This window comes from Triticum aestivum, chromosome 2B (assembly GCF_018294505.1).
Source record: "Triticum aestivum cultivar Chinese Spring chromosome 2B, IWGSC CS RefSeq v2.1, whole genome shotgun sequence".
Classification (NCBI taxonomy): Eukaryota; Viridiplantae; Streptophyta; class Magnoliopsida; order Poales; family Poaceae; genus Triticum; species Triticum aestivum.
Window position 1 is genome coordinate 702,327,253 of NC_057798.1, and position 9,444 is coordinate 702,336,696.

At 43.5% G+C, this 9,444-nt stretch overlaps 1 pseudogene; it reads left to right on the forward strand.

The window, feature by feature from the left end:
* Positions 1 to 387: 387 nt before the first annotated feature.
* Positions 388 to 8,558, forward strand: LOC123046817 (uncharacterized; annotated as a pseudogene).
* Positions 8,559 to 9,444: the final 886 nt, after the last annotated feature.

Below are 9,444 nucleotides of genomic sequence, written 5' to 3' on the forward strand. Positions count from 1 at the left end.
TTACACTGAGAATAAGCTGCTTGCTTTTACCTCTATAAATATCACCTCTAAGCATCTCCACATCTCCACACAGCTGCTCTGTCATTCGTACTCTCTTTGCATCTTGACACACCTTCGCCTTTCACATTTCCTCCTCTGGTGCAGCGTAGCCTTCCTTGACACCTTCCTCTGGTACGCACACATTTTCCTCTTCATGCTCCAACACTTTTTTTTTTTGAGGGGGCTCTCTTTGTAACACTTGTGTGTAGTTTTTTTTCCTCCTTTTTGAGGGAGTATGTACAAATTTTCTGGCAACGAGTATTTTGTTTTCAGAATCAAGAGAAACGAGGAGGCCCTCTATCAATCAGGCCCCATAGAATAATAACCCGGTGTGTGCTAATGAACAACATATGGGCTTGGATGAATCCCTCGTTTTCCTTGCGAGGGCCCATCCCAAATCCGCTCGTCCTCTACGCAATAATTCTAGAGAAACCCTAGAGGGTGAGCGGCGGAATCGGCGGCGGCGGCGACAAGCTCCCGCACCGCGGCGCCGCCCCCTTGCTCAATTTCCATGTTTTTTTTTTCCTTCTGTAAGTATAGTTACCCAGTTTATCAGGCAAAGTTGGAAAGTTAATGCTTTATCCCAGCCGGTGGTGCCTAATTGATGATCTGAATCCTGTAGCTCCGACCGCAATCTTCAGCTAAATCTCGATTGCTCTCACGCAGGCAGGACCGGAGCCAACGGGTCGATGGAGCCGGTGGGCATCTCGGCGGCGAGCTGGGTGGTGGGCAAGGCGCTGAGCCCACTGTCCGGGGGCGTGCTGGAGGCGTGGGCGGCCAGCACCAAGCTCGGGTCAAACATTGAGGCTCTGAAAATGGTGCTGCTGCAGGCGCAGGGGATGCTGAACAGTGCCGGGGGCAGGGAGATCCACAACCCGGCCCTGACTGAGCTGCTAAACAAGCTGCGGCAGCTGGCGTACGTGGCTGACGACGTGCTCGACGAGCTCGACTACTTCCGCATCCAGGATGAGCTCGACGGCACTTCCGATGCCGCCGACGTGCATGCTGCTGGCTGCGTGCAGGACCTCGCCCTCCACGCCCGTCACACGGCCAGAGCTTGTGTGAACAAACTCAAGTTTCCTGTGTGCACGCGTGCTGCCACTGCCAGGCATGATGATACCGACCAACAAGGTAAACAAGGATTCCTCTCAGGCCTCCGCTTTTGTGGTGGCCGGCGTGAGATCGGATCGTCATCAAGGTCAACCGCAAACAATGTCGGTAAGCGCTTCTCTTGCTTCTCCTCGTTACCTTCTGTCGACCATGATGTTGAAACTGACATGATGGGGAATCCCAGCATGACTGGAAATGACCCCTTACAAATTCCGAAATTGATGTTTGATAGGGTGGAAATGTCTAGAAAGATATCAGACATCACAGAGCAGCTCAAGCCCGTGTGTGCTATGTACATGCCATTCTTAGTCTAGAGCTACCAAACTCTGTCCGTATACCTACCCAGGACATTGCTATGAGCAGACCCAAGTCCACCCCGCTGATTATAGAGCCTAAGTTATATGGAAGGGATAGCCATAAGAAGATCATTGTAGATGAAATTGTTAATAGCGAGGGTCGTGGACTTACTGTGCTTCCAATTGTTGGCCCGGGGGGTATCGGGAAGACAACTTTCACACAACATATATATGAACAAATGAAGAACCATTTCCAGATATCCATTTGGATATGCGTCTCTCTCGATTTTAACGCAAATAGGTTAACGAAAGATATCGTTGAAAAAATCCCCCAAGTTAACAATGAAAACAAAAATTGTAGTGCCGAAGAGCTCATCGAACAAAGATTAAAAGGAAAGAGGGTTTTACTTGTCTTAGATGATGTTTGGGAATATCGTGAGGTTGAGTGGAAAAATGTAATAGCTCTTTTCAAAAAAGAGGGGGGGAAAGGTAACATGGTCATAGTCACGACTCGAATATCCGAGGTAGCAAACGCTGTTAAGACAACTAAATACTCACTAAAACTGGAGCGTTTGTGTTCAGCAGATATCATGTCTTTCTTCGAAGAGTGTGTATTTGGTGACCAAAAACCATGGGTTGACCATCCAGAACTAGTTGACATTGGGAGCAAAATAGTGGACAAGCTGAAGGGTTCCCCTCTTGCAGCAAGAACTGTTGGTAGATTACTAAGAACAAAACTTATATTGAACCACTGGAGAAGCGTACTGGAAAGTAAAGAATGGGAATCAACAACGGACGATAATGATATTATGCCAGCTCTAAAGCTCAGCTATGATTATCTTCCTTTCCATTTGCAACAATGTTTTTCTTTTTGTGGTTTGTTTCCTGAAGATTATGTGTTTGGTAGTGAAGAGTTGGTTCACTTGTGGATTGGACTAGACATTTTACATTCAGGTGACCAGAAGACAAAAAGACTTGAAGATGTTGGACTGTGCTATTTAAATGACTTGGTAAATTATGGATTTTTTAAAATGAATTCAAAAGGAAATGAGCATCCTTACTACGATATGCATGACCTAATGCATGAGTTGGCAGTGAAGGTTTCATCCCATGAGTGTCTTAGCATATACAGTTCTAATGTGAGGGACATACAAATTCCCCCATCTGTACGTCACATTTCAATCATTGTAGATGACACAGATATCAAGGACAAAATGTCTTTTGAAGAATATGATGGGAATTTGCGTGCACTTGGTACAAAATTGGAAGTTGAAAACTCACACACTTTAATGTTATTTGGATATTACCATGGAAGGTTTTCCAAAACTTTCGCTAGCTTGTTTGGCGAAGCTAGAGCTCTCCGCATCATATTTTTGTGCGGCACGCAATATAACATTGAGGATATATTGCACAACTTCTCAAAACTAGTCCATCTGCGGTACTTGAGGATCGAGACGGGGCTTTACCGGCCTTTGTTCTTACCTTGTGCGTTGTTTAGATTGTATCATTTAGTAGTCATTGATCTACAACGTGAGTATAGATGCCTTGAATCAACTGCACATATGAGCAACCTCGTAAAAAAAATATGAGCAACCTTGTAAAAATGCGTCACTTTCTTGTGCAAAGGCCTGAATTTCATTCTAATATTTGTTGGGTGGGAAAACTAAAATTCCTGCAGGAATTAATGGAATTTAGAGTGGGTAAGGAGAGTGAGGGTTTTGAACCGAGCCAGCTCGGGCAATTGAAAGAGATTGGATCACTTGGCATTTATAATCTTGAAAAGGTGCAATCAAAGGAGGAAGCAAACGAATTCAAACTGATACAAAAGAACCACTTACGTGAACTCATATTAGAATGGGATGTTAGGGGCTCTAACAAGGATCCAGTGAAGGAAGAATACGTTCTTGAAAGTCTTGTACCACATAGCAATCTTCAAGAGCTATGCATTAGAGGGCATGGGGGCACTAATTGCCCAACATGGCTATGTACGAATCTCTCGGTTAAATGTTTGGAATCTCTTTCTCTGGATGGCTTATCTTGGAATAATCTTCCACCTCTGGGAGAGATGTGGATGATTAATGAGCTTGGTGAAGAGTATCAATGTGGTAGTATCTCTGCTCCAAGCTTTCATAAGTTGAAAAGTCTACAACTAAGTAACATATCCAGGTTGAAACGGTGGGTTGGAAGTGGCACTTGTCCTATTTTTTCTCACCTGGAAGTGCTCCTCATTAAAAATTGCTCTGAACTCATCGAGTTGCCGTTTTCATGTCCTCCTAGTTGCTGTCAAGCACAGCAGGAGGAGAAAATAGGCTGGTTCCCTAGACTAGGAAAACTTGTCATTGTCGACTGCCCGAAACTAGAGTCCTTGCCTCCTATCCCTTGGCGGGCTGGTGCTCCCCGTTCTGCTGAGATAGCAAGAGTAGGATCAGGTATTGAGCGGGTGGTTTACCCATGTAGATACAGATCGAAATTAAGCTTGGAAATAGAGGGGAAGGGTGGTCAGGGTGATGTGTTGTGGAATGGGTTGAATTTCTCTAATCTAACTGATTTAGAAGAGTTGTGTGTGAACAATGTCCCTCCCCTACAGCTGGATCACCTCCAGCTGCTAACATCTCTGAAGAAAATCAAGATATATCGTTCAAGTGGTGTCTTGCTGCCGGTTGGAGGTAAGAGTCATGCCATATGCCAGTCTCTGGTTGAAGAACTCGAGATCATTAAGTGTGATACTAGTGGGAAAGAATTGACGCTGCTGCTCTCTTTCCTTCCAAGCCTCTCAAAGTTGAAAATACAAGAGTGTGACAATATAACTGGGTTGGGTGTGGTGGAGCATGCAGAAACTGGAGAGAAGAAGGAACCTAAAAAAGGAGAGGGGGAAATAATAACAGCAGCGGCAACAGAAGGACTGCTGCTCTTGCCTCCCCACCTACAGGAGGTATCGATTTTAGATTGCGAAAAGGTGAGCTTACTCTCCGGCTCACTGTGGGGCGGGGGGCTCCAGCGTCTCTGCTCCCTTCGCTTCTTGTATGTAATGCCTTGCGGCGAGTTCCTCTCTTCCTATTCGTCCCCGTCATCATCTTGTTTCCCTTTCCCAGCATGCTTGCAACACCTAATCCTAAGCGGCGTGAGGTACATGGAGACACTGCAACTCCTCTCAAACCTCACTTCTCTTACTGAATTATTCTTGAATATATGGGGGGATTCAAGAGACGAGGGCTTATGGCCTCTCCTCGCCTACGGCCGCCTCACAAAATTAACCCTCTATACTTCCTCCGATTTCTTTGCTGGTTCCTATCCCTCAGGCTCACATGACAGAGAGGTTTGTTCCCGTTCCTCCAAGCTCTTTGATCTGAGTACGAAAAACAACACAGGAGTCCTTGCCGCTCCCGTTTGCAGCCTCCTCTCCTCCACCCTCACCAGATTCGAGCTTGGTTTCACCAACGAGGTAGAGTGCTTGACAGAGGAGCAAGAGGAGGCCCTTCAACTTCTGACCTCTCTTAAGAGGATCCGATTTTTTGGGGGATACAAGCTGCATCGCCTCCCTGAAGGTCTACACAAGCTTATCAACCTCAAGCAATTAGTGATCTGTGCGTGTTCAGCCATCAGGTCGCTGCCCAGCCTTCCGAACTCTCTGCAGGAATTAGAGATAGAGCGTTGTCGTGCCATCAAGTCGCTGCCGAACAGCCTCCCGAGTTCTCTGGAAAGATTACGTCTCTCCAGCTGTAATGACATCAAGTCACTTCCCAAGGACGGCCTTCCAAGTTCAATGATAGAGTTAGATGTCAGCTGTGGCAACAGCCAGGAGCTAAAGAGGGAGTGCCGCAAGATGACAGCAATCATCCCTATTGTCAGAACCTGACCAATCCAAGGTACATAACAAACACTGCCCTCCATCTTTGTACTCATTACCAGTTCCATTCCCTGCCTTTGCCCTTTTCGTTCCTAATTAACTTTGTAAGCACTGAAGCCATTTTCTTTTCTTTCGTTTGCTTCATCGCTGTTAGCTGCTATGTCATCTAATAATAAAACAACTTGGTTGTTTTAATCTACTTCGCAGGCATCTTATTCGATTTGCGTATTCTTCTAGCTTCCTACAAGTCCGAGCAAGGTTGCCAACGCAAGCATGATGGTCTCAGTTTGTTTCTCCCGTCCTGCATCTAAAGCTGGTTAGTACATGCATAATTAATCGTCCCATACTGTTGTATTTCCCGTCCACTGTTTATAGAAAAAAAATATACGTCTTCTGCTGATCTGCACGTTGTTGTTTTGAACTTTGCCCTTCATGCATTTGTTATAGACTGCGAGTGTTAGAGTCCAGCTTGCAAAATAATACTCCCTGTGTGTACAATACATCCACAATCCACAGTTTACTCTTCGTAAAAATTAATGCAAAGTACTTACCTTGCTTCTTCCTAATCCCACATGTCAAGTCATTTTTTTCATTTGGTTTACCTCATTACCACATAATCTATTGTCTGAGCAAAATTTCTATGCAGAGCTTCATCTTGGAGTTGTACATTATTTTAGCCTTGTAAAATTCGCCCCATGCACACACTGGTGGCACATGAGGGTCTTGTATGAAAATTCCTAAATCTCTGGTTAGTATGTGTAAATCCAATCTGTTCATCGTATAGCGAATACCATTTCAAAGTTTCATTGTCTCACTCCCTGGACGAAATATATGATGTACTCAACATTTTTTTCTTTCCCCTGCAGGTGTTCTTTGCTCATTCTGGTTGGTTCTTAGATACTTTACATTTACATTTTGGTCGTCTTCCATGATGACTTGATAGTATGCTTGGCTTATTCGACTGTGATGGTCAAAAGATCACCATGGAATAATATGGTGGAAGCAAGGAGATCTGGTGACTTTCTACTGAAATTAAGGTCAGCCGTTTTTAAAACTCGGTGCTGCACCAGATGAAGATAGAAGGTGTTCTTGCATATGTCTTAATTGTTGTTGCTTAACAGAATTTAATGGATGCAGGAACTTTACAAGAATACCCCTCATTTCGAATGATTGCTGGTGTGCAGCGAATTCAGATCTCCTCTTGTTATTAACTGGTATGGCCAATGTTCTCCTTTTCATCCATATAGAAGTCTACAAGATAACTTGTGTAACCCTTTAGACTAAACTATGGTTCTTGGGTTCTTGATAGATGTGGCATGTGGCACAACTTTGGAACTTGATGATGTACAGGCACATGTTTGTTAATGTACAACCCTTTTGTGCTGATGCAAGGTTAGCAAACCCCTGCCGAAATTCATGATCGCTTTAGCTATGCTAGATTGTATTCAGTGTGTGATTGTCAAACTCATATTGCCTCGTGAGACCTAGGTTAGAGAACTTGTTGCTTTCTTGATAAGTTGGTAGTCTAGCTTTTGAGCACACTCATAATCTCTGAATTCATTGCCATGCTGAATTAAATGACATAAGAGAGTTTTCAGCTGATACATATAGTCGTAAAGGTAGAGAACACTTATTATTAGGGATTGATGAACATCGATTGAGCAAAAAAGGCTCGAGTTTGCTAATTTTTATTCATAGAACCACCTGAGTTAAGCATGGTGAAGGTGATTTTATTCTCTTATTGGCCAGAGTAATTTTTTTTTCTATCCCACCAATGCCAAAAACAGAGCACAATTCATTAGCCTTTGATTATTGCAATCTGAATATTTAGTGCGTATTGTTAAGTTTGATGTTCCTCTAGTCTGAAGTCTTCGAAATCCAGTCAATCTTTTTGCGTAACTTATATTTTGCTAGCCTCTTCAACACTCGGCATTGCATTCCCTCATCGGGATATCACAAACTCTGCCGGTGTACATATACAAATCCCTGAAAATAAACCATTTCTTCCATGTGTTCACACCATACCTACCTACCTATATAGCACATCTCTCCCTATCCCACAGTAGTTGATTATTCCATACGCACACTCATCAAGTGAAAGAAGACTCAAAAGCGCTTTGTTGTCATTGACCCTGCAAATTTCATATTATGAAGAGCTATATTCGTCAATATTGATGACTCTCTCACAAAAATCAAAAAAAAAGTGAGGGTCGTCATTCAAAAGATCAAGGGTTCAAAAGATCAAGAAATAGTCAGCATTGCTTCCATATTCATGAGCAGAATTCAGAATGGCTAATCAAACTACTACCTATGCAATATTGATAGCTTGAGCATTAGTCGCATTCTGGGATCACCTTGCATTGCACAGGCATCTCATCATTTCTTTGGCGTGAGTCCATTCCCTCCCACCTCCCCTGGGCACTACCTTTCTCCAATGACTGGAATGTGAAGACTTCTTTGTACTAGAGTGGAACACTTATTTAGCTTTACTATCTAGATTTCAGTTTTGCTCATTCTTTGAATTACCCTACCAAGCTTCAGATAAGCTTTCCACAAATATAAAGTAGATAGAAAACACTTCGGCCACTGGCCAGTGAGGACTATAATTATGCGATCGATGAGAGTAATTCCAGATCATGACGAGGTAATCTCACTAGATACCTGCTCTTGGAAGGTTCACAAAGGAATAAAACTGTTGGCTGCTTGTGTTCTCTTTTGTTCTTGAAATTGAAGTCAAACCTCCTAGTGATTGTTTTCAAAAACTTTCATGGCTATATTGTTGATTCTGTTCACTCTCATAAAATGGAACCCGTTCCATAGTGGCAATGAATAGGAGTTGTTATTTAAGCTTGTGCTCAATTGCTAGCCTGCTACTTTGATAAGTTTGTGGGAAGTGTCTCGATCCAAAGTTTATGAGGATTTTAATAATTGTTTGCACATGAGCACTTGTCTGCAATCTCGCTATGCTAAGCTTTCAGGTGTTTCACAAGCACATGGGCAAGTTGAATCACGAGGGAAGAATCAGAAAGGGAGAAACCTGAGATGAACCATACCCTTTGTTTGTCTTTGCAGCCTGAGATGAAGAGCCTATAAGGAAGAGAGGATACTTTTTTCGCAGTCATTTCCTTGTAGCTTCAGTTTGTAGTAGGTTTCGATGAGTGGTACGAAAACAGGACAATTTTTTTGTCATTCGTTTTCTCAGTGTGGGCATGTATATTCAGTGAAATGAAATGCAGTTCTTTGCAATACTTCTTCATATCTGAACCTATGCTTGGGTGTCACTTTTGGCTGTCTGTGCTAACGCATAATTAAATAAAGACACCACAATGGTTCACTATAGAATCTTTCTAATTGCCTTTTGATACCCAATTGGCAATCTGAACCAATCATTGTTTGCCATGTTGTTTTTCTTTTTGGATAAAAGAAATCCTGCGATTCTGTTTACAACACAAGATTCGAATGCACAAGATACACAGCCATGACCTGGAGTGCATGGTCTGGACACACTACACCTATTGCTTGTCTTGTGAGCAGAGCACACGGTATGAGTGCATCCGGTGAGATTTGGTTTGTTTTTGGGCCCTTACTGAAGAAGTAGCATCCTATTCCTAGGGACGGGGTGGGTCATCAGGGAACATCTTGAAGGAGCAAATCCGAGCCAAGTCTCCTATCAGGGGTGGGTCTACTAACCACGCGCTAGTCTCCCATTTTCAGTTTGGTGATGTACGTCTGATCTGCTTCCTCTGTCTCCATCCAGATCAGGAAGGAGCCCCAGAAAAACAACGACTTGCCATGTGAGGAGTGATGTAGCGGCTCGAGACTGAATGAAGACTTGGATTCTTGCGAGATTTGAAGCTCGGCCATTTGTTAAGTTCCATCGTATACGTTAGTTGGGGTCATTGCTATACTTGCAGCCACTGGTCAACCTTCTACTAGCACCCACCGAACCTCTCACACATCTGCCGTCGATCCACCCTCAGCTGCGCTACCGAGCTCTATCTTCTCATTTTACTCACACTCAAAATTCAGGTGTAACTATTAACAGCAGAAGCTTCAGCTTTGAAATACTGACAGTAGTAACTGAATCAATGTCAGGCTCGCTTTGCTTCATCTTTATGCTGTTGCCACTGCTGTCATCCATGTGCTTACAAA